Raw genomic sequence first — 17,132 nt, 5'->3', positions numbered from 1 at the left:
ATGCACCAATACCTTTTCGGGGCCAAATTCGCATTAGAAACTGACCACAAGCCCCTCACTATCCGAAACCCAGGCAATAAACGCCAACGCCTCGGCGCGCATTCAACGGTGGTGTCTTACGATTACACCATAAGGCACAGACCAGGCACAGACAACTGGGCCGACGCGCTCAGCAGGCTACCCCTGGCGACTACGGAAGGGTCTGACGAACAGGACTGTGAGATAGTCATGGCAATCAATGCCTTTGAGTCCACAGGTTCGCCCATGACGGCTCGCCAAATCAGAGCCTGGACGGCCAGCGACCCCACGTTATCCTTAGTAAAAAGATGTGTCCTAACCGGTGACTGGGCAGAGGCTCACGATGCCTGCCCCGAGGAATTAAAACCCTTTCACAGGCGCATGCATGAGCTATCACTACAAGCAGACTGCCTGATGTGGGGCAGCCGAGTAGTCATGCCTCTGTGAGGCAGAGAGGCATTTGTCCGGGAGCTCCACCGCGAGCACCCGGGGATCGTTCTCATGAAGGCCATAGCCAGATCCCACGTATGGTGGCCTGGCATTGATGCAGACTTGGTGCTCTGCGTCCGACGGTGCACCATTTGTGCCCAGCTCAGTAATACCCCCAGGGAGGCCCCCCATAGCCCCTGGCCTGGCCCACCAAACCGTGGTCGCGGTGCACGTAGACTATGCGGGCCCATTCATGGGCAAAATGTTCCTCGTAGTTGTAGATGCATTTTCTAAGTGGATCGAATGCACCATTTTAAACTCGAGCACCACCTGCACCACTGTGGAGAGCCTTGGAACCATGTTCGCAACGCACGGCATTCCTGACATATTGGTCAGTGACCATGGTCCGTGCTTCACCAGCACAGAATTCCAAGATTTTATAAGTGACCACGGCATAAATCACGTTAAGAAGGCACCATTCAAGCAGGCCTCCAGCGGCCAGGCGGAGCAAGCAGTGCAAATCATTAAACAAGGCATGCTCAAAATCCAAGGTCCCACGCTGCAGGGCCACCTGTCGCGACTGCTGCTGGCATACAGATCTCGTCCGCATTCATTGACTGGAGTTCCCCCCCGCGCAACTATTAATGAAACGGACCTTAAAGACAAGGCTCCCATTAATCCTCCCAGACATGCACAAAATCATTGAGGCAAAGCGCCATAAGCTAACCGAGTACCATGACCGAAATTCGAGGGGGAGGTGGAATGAGATAGGGGACAAAGTGTTTGTGCTAAATTATGGCAAGTGTCCCAAATGGCTTGCAGGGACAGTAACAGGCAAGGAAGGAAACAGGCTACTGGTGGTACAAATGGACAATGGCCAAACCTGCCGGAGGCATGTAGACCAAGTCAAAAGTAGATTTACCAACAACACTGCTGAACCAGAGGCAGACTACAATGTGGAACTCACACCATACCTCGTGGACAGACAGAGGGAACAACCTGAGGAAAGGGCAATCCCAACAGACAGCCCAGGCGAGACACCAACAATCATACTGAACGAAACAGACAGCCCAGGCGAGATACCAGCAATCACACCGAAAGAACAACAGGCACCAAGGCAACCAATTGAATCACAACTAAGACGCTCCACGCGAGAGCGTAGACCACCTGAGAGACTGAACCTATAAAGACAATAAGACCTTGGGGGAGGATGATGTCATGTATCTCACACTACTGTACATAACTGTATCTTACCATGCTATACATGACTGTAACTAGAGATGACCTGTAACCACAAGCTTACCTTACCACCAGTGGTGCACTTGCAGGAGACACTGGATACCTGTCCCAGACAGGTATATAAGGACAGGTCTCAGGCAAATGTGGCATTCGAGAGCTGTGTAATAAAGGTGCAGATCCTGAGTGACCTTGACTTCAGTATGTGCCTCGTGTGAATCTGTACTGCAGGGACAAGACTTTACAAGGGTAACTGAAAGCTCACTGCAGACTCGCCTATCCCGACTCCTGCTTAGCTACCGCACGAGACCCCACTCACTCACTCTGGGATTCCACCTGCTGAACTGCTCATGAAAAGAGCACTTAAGACAAGGCTCTCGTTAATTCACCCTGATCTACATGAACAGGTAGAGTGCAGGTGGCTTCAACAAAGTGCATACCATGATAGCGCAAATGTGTCATGCGAGATTGAAATCAATGATCCTGTATTTGTATTAAATGATGGACAAGGTCCCAAGTGGTTTCCCGGCACTGTCGTGGCCAAAGAGGGGAGCAGGGTATTTCGGGTCAAACTTTCAAATGGACTCATTCACCGGAAACACTTGGACCAAATCAAACTCAGATTCGCGGACTATCCTGAGCAGCCCACCTTGGATCCTACCTTTTTTGATCCTCCAACGCACACACCAGTGGCAACCGGTACCATGGTTGACCACGAAGCAGAACCCATCATCCACAGCAGCCCTGCAGGGCCCAACACACCAGGCAGCCTAGCAAGGCCAGCTGCACAGCAGCCCAGCGAGGGCCCAACAAATGATTCAACAACACCAGAGACGATCAACCAGGGCAAGAGCCCCAGATCGACTCACATTGTAAATAGTTGCACTATTGACTTTGTGGGGGGCGGGGGGGGAGAGCGGGGGAGATTGTTGTTATATATGTGGATTTGTATTTACTCTGTACAGCCACCAGAGTGCTCATCCCCTGGAGTCCCAAGGGATCCCATAATCCCTTGGGAGCACAGGTATTTAAGGAGGCTTCACAGGTTGGAGAGGCACTCTGGAGATCTGCAATAAAAGACTAAGGTCACACTTTACTTTGAGCTCACAGTATTCAGCCTGACTCTTTCTCCATACATAACACTTCGGAATGTAATACGCTTAAACTGCTTAGAGGAATGATTAGCATCACTGCATCCTGGAGAATATCCCAAAACTTTTCACAGGAGGTAAAAGTCACAAGTAAAACTTTCTTGATGGAAGTATACCAATTGCACCAGAGTTATAATTTTGGTTTCTTGCCAGTTATTTAAAAATGCAAATTTCTGACAACATATATAGTCCGATAAATCAGGCTATAAGTGTGGCCATTCAAATATTATGTTTACAGCATTATGTTTACAACATTTTTTATAAAAACATCTACATTTCATATCTTTCTTTTTTGTACTTCTGTGAGAGTGAAGTAGGGTGCTGTGCAAGGTTGGATGGGTTATCGGATACCTGTTGTGGAATAAATGTTGTGGCTGCGCAAAAGTGGAAACGCAGTTATGAAAGAGCTGTGGCATTATTAGTGCAAGCTGTGTGAAGGGTCTGATTACTTCATGCTATACCATGGGTGCTTCTGCCCAGGGGCAGCAAGGGCCAGCCCACACTACAAAATGTGTGCGCACTAGGTCTGTGCAGCAGAGCTGGTCTCCAGTCGTATTGGTTAACCCTTGCCACTGGACCAAGACCTAGCTCTGTCAAGCCCACGTGGTGGCTGGTGTGCAACGGCCACCAGATGTTAAAAAAATCCACGCACAGGCATCTTCCACCCTTAAACATGCAGTTCGGGACCTGGAATATTAGGTCCTTCATTGAAACACCTATAAACTCATCCCTTTTTGGCGTGGAAGCAAGTCATCCTCGATACGAGAGACTGCCTATGATGATGATGCTTCTGTAAATATTATTGAGACAGTTTGTGTGAGGCTATGCATAGGTTAAATGTATTGAGTGAATTGGGGAGTGTTAAGTGTAGCAGGCTTGGGAGGGACAGGTGAATTTGGACATGGCTCCCAAAGCCTTCCACCACTGAGGTTTTCTTTGCCTCATGTCTGGGTCTATTGTTGACTAATTGACAGAGATTGAATGCTATAATTAGTCAACAACCCCATTGTAGTTGTATCATGCGACTCCCAAGATGGTGGAGGGTGAATTAGATGGACGTTGGTCTCTTTTCATCTCGCAATTCCTATGTTCCTAAATACATTCCAATAGATGTGCCCTATACTAAAGATTAAAGGAACGCAGCCACTTGTAGAGTATTCCTGCATTTGAATAGAAGATCAAATTATTGACCCATTAATGGTTACTAAATATCTTTTCACAAATATGATAACATACAAAGAAAATGTGTCTTGAAATGTGTACATTTATTGGCAATACAGTGCAAACTTTCGATCAGTCATGTGAAACTGGTTGCTTAGGTGTATTTGTGTACTGGTACTGAGTTGTGTTTCAATCCCTGACAGTCATAGGATTGACTTGGTCTCAGTATTGCACTTACTGCTTAAGCTCCATACCAGAAATTAGAGCTTCTTTGCTGACTGATGATAGCTACAGTGCTTCATGGCAGCCCTCTTAACATTTATCAACAGCTGTTTGAGGCAAAGGCTGACTGATCACTCCCAGCCAACCCCTCCTCCCAGTGATATTAATGTGAATGTTACTTTGTGGGTCACTCCAGCAACCACACACACACACACACACACACACACAAGGACACGGGCAGAGGATTGCACAGCCACTGGGAACACTTGGAAGGAATTTATTGCAATTTTCAGCTGTTAAATGTATGTACGTAGAACAAATTGCTGCTTTAATAATTAGAACGTTGTGTGCTTTTTATTATTTATGTCAGGTAAATGGTTTTACTTTTGAATGTACTTATAAATACTACATGTAGTGAAGTAAGGTTCTGTAATGTTAAACAATGTGACAGAGCAGAATTTAAAAGCAATAGCTCCAGGAATTTTGAATATGCAATATAGATTTGAGTCTTAAACAACATAATTCTTTACTTTAATTTCAGTTACTTTCTCTGCCACCTTTTAGCTTCTGCCATATCGCAAACAATTTATTGACTGAGAGAGTAGGCAAGCATACCATTCTAGCCCTTTGCTTTGTCAGTTTTGTAACTGGCTACCAGAGTATCTGTGACAATGATGTAAGTCGACTCGCACTTCTGTGTTCTTTTTGACCTCAACGGGAGCATTTTACTTGTGACCTCTGTCAGATGGTCATGTTAAGCTTGTTGCCATATTCTAGCATAGCATATTGATATGTACACATGTTGTGCTTGAGGAAAGTACAGGTTTTAACAGTATCAGCAATTTCATATCCAACTTTCTGTTCAAGTTTTGGATAGTTGGAATGAAATTAACCAAAACACATGGCATCATCACAGCCAGCACTGACTTTCTGGATTTTATCAACCTGTGAAGCCTTGAAGCAAAATTTGTGTGCAGTATAATAATTGAAAGGCTGGCTTAAGTTGGGCGCAATTGGAGATCCGGTTACAAATTGTGCTCAAAATTGCGTTAGTTTTGAGAAGTGTGTTTTTCTCAAGTTTCCGTTCACACTCATTTACATATCGCCAAATGCAAAATCTGCCATGAACCAGCGCAAATGGGCAATGTTTTAAAATGTTTTTTTAAATTTTACTTAAAAAAAATATTCCTTGCTATATTGAGTGGTAACTTGGTGCAGTTTTATTAATACAGCTGTAAATGGGTTTATCACAAAAAATAAGCATTTTTAATCAATGTCAATCCACCACCTGGAAGTAATCTGACTTTAAATGACTGAAAATTGACTTTAAAGAAATGTACAAAACTTAGTAGTCAGTTTCTTCGTCAATTTTTTAAAAATTACATTGAAAAGCTTTTAAAACGTACCTATTCGTGTTTTTGCACCCAAAAGAACCAGCGTAATTTTTAGATTCTCCTTGAAGGCCTACAAACGAGGCAATTAGCCTAAATTCCCAATGGTAATCAATTCATCCTGGGAGTGGGACTCGCTTCCAGAGCAATGTTTTTTAAACTAGCGCAAAAGATCATGGAAGCTTGATTTGTGATGAACGTAATTTGTGCTTAGTTCTGCGATTTTGCTCGCTGGTTCCGCTAATTTAAAACTAATTGCACAAAAAAAAAACAACGCAATCGAGGTGAAACTCTACCCCATAGACTCCAAATTTTCTTGGCGGGTGTGATCCCAGCATAACCACTGAAATCATGGCTGTAGATTTTTGGTGCTGAAATATTGTGCACATTTAATTACTGAGTTGTATGTGCGTCATAATGTTTTAAAATGTTTAAATGTGCCAATTTTTTTTTGCAACAGAATATTTTGTTAGTTGTTTTGTAGACAATGCTTCTACCCAGAATCAAGTACTTAATAAACTAACTGATCAGTACAACTGACAGGAAAATGTGCAGGTTTAATCTAAGTGGGTTAGGATCAGATCCTTCTTCTGACGTCATTACTGCAATTGAATTCCACTGTTTGTGTGTCTAGTCTTGAAATAGATCCAGTATCTTCGTACTTAAGCAGTTAGTTGCTGCAGAAGAGACTGTAACTAATTTTATGATTCAGATGATTTACCTTCAAATTACTTGATGTTTGACACAGCAACAAGGTTGAATATTATGTGGCTACAAGCTGACAAATGTTTTTTTCTGCCCAATTTATCTATTTTGACTCTTGTTTTTTGTTTTGTGGGTTTTGAAAAGGCTTGCTGTTGAAATACTCTAATCAAGCTCAACAGCTGTAACGTGAGCCTTATGAATTAAATTTTGTGAAATGTTGGATTGCACATATTATCTGATGGCACAAATAAATATATAAATGAAACGATGAAAATGATGGTAATCCTTATGCTGTGGTGAGGGCTTAGCAACATCTCTCGATACCTGTTGATGAACTGGTGGCAAAAATGTTTGTTCAATATATTTATTTACCTTGTCCAAAATAAAGGAGGGAGATGGTTCTCTTTGGCACCTCTAGTGTGATTTGATGAGAAATATATGGAGATATCATCATGATCTAGGAACACTGGTTTAGTTTGATGAAATTATATCTTTGTTTAAATTTTGTCTTCATGCATAATAGATGGTCAAAATGTATCTGAAACCCCAGGATCAACAACATAAGATAACAATTATCATCAAAATATATACCCTGTGCTGTGTACTGCACAGTTTCTGTTATTAATTTCCTTTGAAATATTGGAAAAATGAAAGTATTGAACATAATTATGAAATATTTTGATAGCCAAAACATACTGTGTGTATAGGCAGGGTATGTATGTAATGTATGATGGGTTTCATTTCTGAATTAGTCAATTGTGATCATCTCTATTATTAACTGTTGTCGAGCATCTAAATGTGCCGTGTTGAGAATTAAAACTTGAGCAGATGTAAAAGACTAATTTTGTGCCCATTTTCCTTATTAGTTTCTGATAGTTATTTAGACAGCAGGTATTCTTCACTGTCCATTACATAATTGTCTGTAAAAGTAATAAATAGCCCTGTACTATCCAGAATGCATTTTGTTCAGACCAATATGTTGGTTTGCATTGATAAAGATTACATTTTAAATGTAGATGAGTTTTCATTGAAGTAAGAAATATGGTATGACTTTTCTCAAATATACTTCCACATGCTCATGTTTTGTTTGCAATTGCGGAATAATTTCAACCTCCATTGTCTTTTGCTGTTTGTTTGGTAGGATGCCTGTTTAACCTGCATCAGCTCTCTGTTTCCTAACAGGCTTAATTCAAAGTCCTTGGCATCATTTACAAATCCCTCCATGGCTCTACCCTGATCTCTCACTGCCTCCTCCCCCCCTCCGCTCTCCTCATGCCCCCCCCCCCCCACACCATTTCTGTAACCACCTCCGACACATCCCTCTGCCCTTCTGACTCTGGCCTCCATTGCTGCACGTCCCTCTCCCTTCATTCCTCCTCCGGTGACAGGGCCTTCAGTTGCCTTAGCCCCATACTTTAGTACTCTCTTCCCAAATCCCTCTCAGTCTCCCTTCCAAATCCTCGTCAAAGCCTACGTCTTCAACCGTGCCTTTGGTCACCTCCCCTCAACTCCTCTGCTTGGTAACTTTTTTCAACGCTATGAAGTACCTTGGGATGTCTCACTACATTAAAGATGTTATATAAATGCTAGTTTATGTTGTTGAGTTTAATTGTAGGTTGTGGTACTTTTTATTTGGTCCTGTTTTTTCCAAGTATGATCCTTTGTTATGTCTTTAATGAATGATTCCACGAGGTCTAGTATTGTATTTGAGTTGTTGTGACCTTAGTCAGATTTATTGTAGCTCCACAGTGAGGCACAAACATGGTGCACAGCCTTTTATACTGGGCCCTGCACACCTATGCAGGTGACCCTCAGGTCTCCCACCACAGTGCCCTCTGGTGGCACACCTTATATGACTATACAGTTAGTATACATGCTCTACATACATGACATCACTTCCCCCCCCAAGTCTTTAATGTGGGCTATGCCTTTTCCACCTGGGTGGTGGGCGACGGTAGCCGACTGTGAGCATGGGCGCAGTTTACTGTTTCTGGCCTGCCATTGGGTGCCTGCAATGTTAAACTGATCTGAGGCAGGGTATCGCTACCGGTGCCTCTGCTCTCCGGCGATCGTTTACTCTGCGGCTTGTCTAATTCTGTCAGCTGTGGAGACACTTTATGATACATCGTTCTGGACCCGGGGACACAGGCGACAGCATTGGGTAGCCCGCTGGACCTGTATACGACCGTTAGGTGTTCGCCCACTACATTGGCTGATTGCAGTTTACACCCGACATCGCTCCACAACATTTTGCTCGTTACAGCTGGACTTTTACATTGGTTACCAATTTCAAGCGATTCATTCAAAAATGGCGGGTTGCTGGCTTCCTTTAAAATGGCCATACTACTTTTACCCCAATCGTCTTCCTTGCATGGAACCACATGTCGTTGTTCCATTAACGCTGCACCTTGTGGTTTGGACGCCACATCGTTTCCCTGACAATGAAGCCGACTGCCGTGATCTTCTTTCCCAGGGATTCTGCCACTGAAGCTGGGAAGGTGCCCTCGGATCCAGTCTTCCTGCCCAGGAGTCCTGCCACTGAAACCGGGAAGGTGCGTTCGTCGTCCCGGCTGGATCATCGCCATGCAGTCATGATGAGCGGTCTGTGCCTTAGGGGCTGCGCGGAATTGCTCTCCGGTACCTGTCCCAACCGAAGGTGGAGGCATGCTCTGCCTCTGAGCATGGGGGACGTCGATCGCTGGAGGGATGAAGTCTCCCCAGTTCCAATGAATCTTCCCCAAGTAGCGTTGGTTCATCACCTGAAACAATCCACAATGGTAAATTGTGCATCGCGCCATCATGGAATATGCTTACATCCGCATTACCAACAACTGATATCAGTTTCTTGGTGTAGATGCGCAGCTTTGCCTGAACCAGGACCAGCTTGGGTTGTTCAGCTTGATCGTTCCATAGCCTCTCAAAGGCTTCCTGGCTCATTACTGACTGACTCGCCCCGTGTCCACTTCCATGAAGACTGGAACGCCATTTATCTCGACTCCCATTATCACTGGAGGACAATCTGTGGTGCAGGTATATACTCCATACACTTCGTCCTGGGACTGAGCTGCCTCTCTAGCCATCTCCTCGTAATCCGCGCTGGATTCATAGCCATCTGCTGACTCCTCTTCCACATGGTGACTCACAGCTCTTTTGCACATTCGCTGGAGGTGGCCCTTTGTGCTGCAGCCTTTGCACACATGGTTTCTGAACTGACACTGATGAGCCCTCTGATTACCTCTGCAACGCCAGCATGGTGCTACTCGACTTACGTTTACAGCCCTCGGCGGACTCTAAGTTAAAGGACTCGGGGGGCCTGTATGCTCTGCCCTGCACAGATTCACGTTCAACAGTTCTGCCTGTGAAAAGCGCCATTCTATTTACAGTACTTGCCGGGTTTGAGTCCTGAGAGTGAGTCATCATCTGCTTGGAGCTGCAGCATGAGGTCAAGAACGCCTGGCTGATACTGATGGCCTTCTGCAGAGTGACGGTGGTTTTGGCAGACAGTAGCCTGTGAAGAAGGGCCTCATGACCGATGCCAATTACGAAGACGTCCCACAACGCATCGGCGAGGGATGTGCCGAATTCACATGGTCCTGCCAGCCTCCTGAGGTCGGCAGCATACTTCACGATTTCCTGGCCCTCGGGGCGGCGGTGTGTATAAAATCGATGCCTGGCCATGAGGATGCTCTCCTTCGGTTTGAGTTGATCCCGACTGAGCACTTTCAGCTCCTTGTATAACTTGGTCGTTGTTTGCTCTGGTGCAAGCAAGTCCCTGACAAGGCTGTAGACCGCGGGCCCACAACTGGTCAACTGGATAGCTCTGTGCTTATCTGCCAGTGTGGCCGGATCATCACCCTACTGGGTCGTTTGCTACGAAATATTGGTTGAGCCGCTCCCTAAAGGCTTCCCAATCTTCACCCTCCGAGAACTTTTCTAATGCACCAATGTTAGTCATTCTGAAAGTTCATAATCTCATCGCCAGTTATTATGTCTTTAATACTCTTATGAATGACTCCACAAGGTCTAGTATTGTACTTGAGCTGTTGTGACCTTAGTCCCATTTATTGTAACTCCAGAGTGAGGTACAAGCATGGTGGGGAGCCTTTTATACTGGGCTCTGCACACCTTTGCAGGTGACCCTCAGGTCTCCCACCACAGTGCCCTCTGGTGGCACATCTTGTGTGACTATACAGTTAGTATACATGGTTTACATATATGACATCCTCCACATCAAGCATTATGTCCAGTGGTGAGGGTAATCAGTAACATTTTCTAATGTATACCCTTATTGGCATTCTATGATCACTCTGTGTGGCATGCATATTTATGAACATAGTCTCAAGATAATTATGAATGAAGAAAGGCTACCTTAGTTCAAACACCCAGAAAGATCCTGCATTCCCCTCAGTACAGCATCTAATTGTTTTTTAAATAACTGCAGTGTTTTGCTTTCATTGCTGATCACAACTTCCTCTGACATACCTTTTATTATTATAGCAATGTAGTTCACATTCAATTTGCTTTGTTGATTGATCCTCTGAATTGCTTAAGCGTGTTGAGTGTCAAGTCTGCGAATATTCCAGGGTTTTTTTCAGCTTCATCCTTGGCCATGTCAACACCATTCATAGAGTATGTGCCACCCAGTTGTGCTTATTAGTGCATCCCTGGTTCCAACTAGTATAAATATCTTCCAACTAATCTTTGAAAGTAAACTATCTTTCCTGAAAAATTTACTATCCCAAATAATGTCTTCCAAACTACAAACACAAACTTTTTAAACTCCACAGTCGGGACTTTACGAACATCGGCGGGCCCGTGGCAGGCGGAGCCAGGACTCCACTTCTGTCTCCATCCTGGCCTCTGAAATGAATTTTCCCTGATTGGGCTTATGTCTGCCCAGTGCATTTCCTGGCCATTAAGAGGAAGCGAGGCTGGTGATGTTATTTAATGATGCATCATCAGCCAATTTCCTTTAAGGGACCATGGCCAACTTTCTTTTAACATTTGTGCCGTCAGTGTTCTACAGCATTGAGGTGCTGCAAACACTGACAACCACTGTACAGAGGTGCAGGGTTGTACCCAGGTTCTCCCATGACTCTCTCCTGCTAATAGACGGTGTCAGAGCACTCAGCGAGATCCTCCTCCCTTCCCATGGGTGGAAGAGACTTCCCTAGGAGATCAGCACAGCCTGGTTGCACATTGCAGAGGAGGGCACAAGCAGGGATGTGGTCAGGAGGACCTGGGTGCAGTGCCGCAAACAGTTCAATGATCTCAGTAGATCACAAAATGTTAGCACAAAGCCACACTCAACTTCCATTCATGCTGTGCCTCTCATCACATCCCCATCACACTGCCTTCCCTACCCTACTCCTGCACATCCTTACTCACACCAACTTACCTTGCACCTCCACCCATCGCTTTCTATCTACATTATCACATTGCCATCTCACTAAGCCACCTATCACACACCCTCATCCAAATGCAATCATACCAACTAACAACACACAAGGGTAGGCACTTTGGTGTTTTATGCAATGTTCACGCAAAGTTTCTGTTAATGTGCTGTCAAACATTGAAACATTTATTTTCAACGTTTTATGTTCTTGGACAGATTTGTGTGAACCTTTGGAAGTGGTTTAGTGAGTTGCAGTGAATGGTGAGACATAACAGTACCCCTGCAATGGTGATAAGCATTGTAGGCATGCTTTATGGTGTTGGTGTGGGGTGGTACCAACCAGGCATGTCATGTGGCAGCCAGGGTGTACAGCGTAAAATGAAATAAATATGGCCATGGTGAGGCCATCCCTGTCCTTCTGGGCAGCAATGTGGTCGGGTGCTGATGGCCTTTGTCCTGTGCAGCATCAGGTGATTGCGGAGAAGGTTGGTGGTATGTTGGTGTGCCTAGTGCTGTTGGGGTTGATAATGGTGGTATTCTGAGGACTAAGGTGAGAGCATATAATCGGCACCCATGCTGATGGAATAGATGGCAGGTGAAGTAAAGATGACAGAAGCGATTTGTCAATAGTGAGCGAGGTAATGAGGTCAGACTGGATGGAGACTTGTGTAAAGACTTACAGCATGGTGATTCTGTTGTGGAAATGTAGCGAGGAAGAGTTTGTGGCTGAGAGAAGAAATCTTTGTAAGGTGAAGGTGTTATGTATGTTAATGTATGTACTTTAACACTAGACCACTGAATATACCTTCACACTGTATATACCATACCTGTACCACCAGAGGGTGCTACTGGTGGAGACCTAAGGGTCATCTGCACACTGCAGGTAACCAAGTATAAAAGGAAGCTCACCTCATTGTGTCCTCACTCTAGGAGCTGCAATAAACGGACTACGGTCACTATAGTTCAAGTACAATACCCTTGCCTCGTGGAGTCATTATTAGAATGCTTGCATATACTACAACTGGCGACGAGGTTACGAATTTCCACGACCAGCATGTCTAACCTAAGCAACTTCCAACAATTCACTGATGGGGAAGATTGGGATGCCTTCGTGGAAAGGCTCGAACACTTTTTCATCGTGAACGACGTGGTTAGAGACACACCGACTTCGATGGCTGATAAGCGCAGAGCCATCCTGCTCAGCAGTTGTGGGCCCAATGTTCACGGCCTCGTCATGGACCTGCTAGCCCTAGCGAAGACGACAACCAAGACTTATGCGGAGCTCGTAAATATAATACAAGAACAACTAAACCTAAAGAGAGCATCCTCACAGCCAGACACCGGTTCTACACCCACCGGCGGCCCGAAGGCCAAGAAATTACTAAATATGTTGCAGACCTGAGAAGATTGGCTGCACCGTGTGATTTTGGCAACCACCTCACCGCAGCACTAAGGGACATCTTCGTCATTGGAATCAGCCACGAGGGCCTCTTCCACAAGCTTCTCTCTGCGGACACTATGGTCACCCTGCAGAAGGCAATCAAAGTGAGCCAGGCATTCATGATTTCGGTCTGTGACTCCAAGAGGATGATGACTCACCGCCAGGACTCTAACCCGACGAGTACAGTGAACTGAATGGCGCCTTTCAGAAGCAAGGCTGCTACCCCGAGTCCCACAACCCTGAGTCCGCCACATGGGGCAAACCGGCTAGCCCTGTGCTGGCGTTGTGGAGGAAACCACAGGGCCCACCAGTGCGGATACAAAGACTATTTTTGCAAAGGCTGTAACACTAAAGGTCATCTCCAGCAAATGTGTAGAAGAAATCTTACTCACCAAGTCGCTGATGAGTTGGCTGATCACCCGGGCTCCAGGGCTGATGAAGATGAAGCAACTCAGCCCCTGGAAGAGATGTACGGAGTGTATACCTGCTCCACCAAGTGTTCCCCGTGGAAAATGGAAGTAGAAATCAACAGTGTTCCAGTCTCGATGGAGATCGATACAGGGGGCGAGCCAATCGCTGATGAATCAGACGGCCTTCGAGAAACTCTGGGACAATCCCGCCAAACGACCCAAAATGTTCCCAATCCAGGCGAAGCTGGTCACTTACACAAAAGACACCATCCCAGTCGTTGGCAGCGTGGATGTCCAGGTGTCCCATGACGGTGTGATGCACAAGCTACCTTTGTGGATCGTTGCTGGTGATGGTCCAACGCTGCTGGGAAGAAGATGGATGAAACAAATCCAAATCTGTTGGAGCTAGGAAAGCCTCCAGGCCCCAGCGATCAACGTCCTATGCGGCCCCAAATTTGGATCCATCACAGCACCTGAAGATCCTACCTTCCGACTCGACTACATAGTGACGACACAGACCGCACAACTCAACGGCGAGATGATCCAACCCAAACGACCAGACCTCACCTTCTGGGCTCCAGTGGCTGGACTCCGAGGGAAGAAGATCAGCGCAGAAGGTAGATTCCCGGCTTCCGTGGCAAAACTTGGGGAGAAAAGGATCACCGCAGCCTACCTCGTGGAAAGAAAGAAGATGGCGCCTGAAACCAAGATGGCCGTGACCAGACCACGAAGGGCAGTATTGAGGGAGTAACACGTGATGCCGAGCAGCGAACCGGATTGGGGTAAAGATTGCAAGGCCCTCTTAAAGGAGACCGGCAACCCAAAACAATTAAAGGGACAGTTCCACTCTTGGTACAGTGATGCCGGTGACACTAATGATAAAGGCGTAATTAACGAATGCAAGTATATAAATGTACTGTTGAATAGTGATGCCGGTAATGCTAATGAGACAAATGTAACTAACAAAGGCAGGTATCCAAATGTAACCTTGCACAGAGATACTGATAGTACACAGCAAAGTGTTGTAATGAACAAATGTGAAAGTGTAAAGCCAAATAACAATGTCAAGTTGGCTGGTTGCAGTCAGAGGCAATGTATCATGAGCTAATGATAAAATGAGAAATGATGCCGGGTTCTACATGTATGCCGACAATGCCAAAGGCAACCTCCCGTGGGAAACACCTAGGTCCAGCGGGCTACCCGATCATGTAGCCTGCGCCTCCGGGACCAATATGATGCCCCAGGGAGGGTGCACACACACACACTGGGAGCATACCCCACTGCAGGGTCAGCGATCAATGGACGGCACAGCCACCACCACAGGCAACCTGCCCCAGATCGGCCCTGGCCACCAGGGCCAGAACCGGGAGCAAGAGGCCAGTACCCTCCAGCTTTCCCGGTGGGAGATGGGATGACCAGACTTCCACCACCAATGAAGGGCAGCAGCGTGACTCTGCAGCCCTCAATGGAGGACAGGGAGGCCACACCACCCTGTGGCTCTGCCCACCACTAAACGTCCTCACCCACCCAGACAATGTAATTTACGTACCTTACCTATAACATGTACTTGCTCCACCACTGCTGAACTCAAAAACAGTGATATAACCAACCTGATCCCTTATTCATTCTACATGTATGCCAATGCAGGTGTTGAGCCACACACATGGTCTATGTATGGGGTGGGGCGGGGAATGGGTATATGTAGCCATGGACACATGGATCACACCCAGAATCCACACAACCCTCACTACAACCTCCAACCGTCCACTGCCGACCACTTCCCAATGTCATGGCAATAAGGACATGGGGGTCCACAGGGAGAGAGCCATTCCCAAGCAAAGACAAAGTGCAAGGGCTTTGGGCACTCTAAGTCGAGGGCCAGAGCACACAGTGCAAAAGCCTGTGGCACAAGACTTGGGGGGGGTGGGGGGGAAATGTTGTTATGTATATTAATGTATATACTGTAACACTAGACCACTGAATGTAGCTTCAAACTGTATACACCATGCCTGTACCACCAGAGGGTGCTACTGGTGGAGACCTAAGGGTCACCTACACACTGCAGGTAACCAAGTATAAAAGGGAGCTCACCTCATTGTGTCCTCACTCTAGGAGCTGCATTAAACGGACTAAGGTCACTATAGTTCAACTACAATACCCTTACCTCGTGGAGTCGTTATTAGAGTGCTTGCATATACTACAGGAGGTTTACTGTAAATTTGAAGCTGTCAACGCAACAGCTGATTCAATGGCCATTGACCTCCTGACCAGTGTGGACTCCATGGGCGAGATGTCAAATGCAGAATGTGAGCTCAAATTAATTTTTAAGTGGCTCGTAAACAAGCCACTAATTACCTGAATTGGATCCCTCGCTGTGAACCCGCCGCTGCATGTCGGGTTAGCTCAGTGTTGAGAGACATGACATTTGGTAAAGGTGTGTGGTGGTGGGTTCACAGCGAGGTCCTGACCCTCTAGCTAAAAAAAACACACTTCCATCCAACCTGCCCGATCGCACCTGCTGACATCCCGTAAATTCCAGCCTACATGTCTCTGGTCAATCATTAATACCAGTGGTCCTACTATTTCTTTCTGACATAACACCAATGGTCAGTAACAGTTTATAGATGACAAACTTAGTTATCACCCTTAACCTTAAATTTGCTGACCATTCTCAATAATTGTTCTTGTAGAGGGAAGACTTCCTACCCATTATATTAGTTCCTTTCTCCTTCATCAAAACAGCTACTCAACATATTTATATCCTTAACTCTAACTCCAGAAAAATACATTACTGCACATTTCACTATTAGCTTGGCTTACAATGGAATCTCCCAACTTACCTTCTGACTTTAATCATTTGCAGCTGTTGTTCTTGCCTTTGGCATTCTGTTCCTTTCTAGATATTGAAAGGAGTGTTAGTTAATATTTTACAACAATGACATTTGTGTATTTAGATTGCTATTTCATGCATTTGATGTAATTTCTTACTTTAGCTTCCTTCCTTTTGCATTTCTACAGTGAGAATTGGGTTACATCCTGCTTACATTATTATTCCATGTAGCCTTTGGTTTAGAGGTTTTTTTGAGCTTGCTTGATTCTCTTGTTAAAATTTGACATTTTTTTTGTGTATCGCAAGTGTTAGTCCACACAAGTCATCAATAATGCTGTCATTTGCCAAACAAAACAATAGTTATTCTAGGACTGCAGTTGTAAAAAAATCTTCAGCATAACTGCTGTATTTTGCACATTTAGGTCCACAGAGAACAAAAGCTTTGCTGAGTTGGTAATGTGAATTTTTTATACATCACATCAGTTGGAAAATTACTGGGTGGCATTTTCCATCACAATCTAAATTCACATGAATATAAATAAATACGTTGGAACTACATTTAGTCATGTTTCTTTCTCATTTATTTTCTTATTGATGTAGAGAACATTGTGGCATTATTTTGTTTCTCTAAATCTCTGGGAAGTTGTCCTGGAAGCACAGTACTTGGAAATTGCCAGATCAAAAGAAACCAGCCTAGGATGTTGTGGCCTTCGAGGGGATACAGAGGAGATTCACTAGAATAG

General features: G+C 45.3%; 1 protein-coding gene and 1 long non-coding RNA gene across 6 annotated transcripts in view; one reads left to right on the top strand and one right to left on the bottom strand.

Moving 5' to 3' along the window:
* Positions 1 to 17,132, top strand: part of LOC139263202 (spectrin beta chain, non-erythrocytic 1-like) — a 451,700-nt gene that overhangs the window by 101,812 nt on the left and 332,756 nt on the right. For 2 of the 5 annotated variants that reach the window (XM_070878928.1, XM_070878935.1), the window contains exon 1: positions 4,437 to 4,519. The exons of the other annotated variants lie outside the window; for them this stretch is intronic. The gene's annotated coding sequence lies outside the window, so the exon portion shown is untranslated. Of the gene's footprint in view, positions 1 to 4,436; positions 4,520 to 17,132 lie in introns of those variants that run through there. 5 annotated transcript variants of the gene reach the window in all.
* Positions 1 to 17,132, bottom strand: part of LOC139263204 (uncharacterized) — a 211,069-nt gene that overhangs the window by 79,280 nt on the left and 114,657 nt on the right. The gene's annotated exons all lie outside the window — the stretch shown is intronic.

Source organism: Pristiophorus japonicus, chromosome 4 (genome assembly GCF_044704955.1).
Source record: "Pristiophorus japonicus isolate sPriJap1 chromosome 4, sPriJap1.hap1, whole genome shotgun sequence".
NCBI lineage: Eukaryota > Metazoa > Chordata > Chondrichthyes > Pristiophoridae > Pristiophorus > Pristiophorus japonicus.
This window is presented reverse-complemented; position numbering and strand designations above follow the sequence as displayed.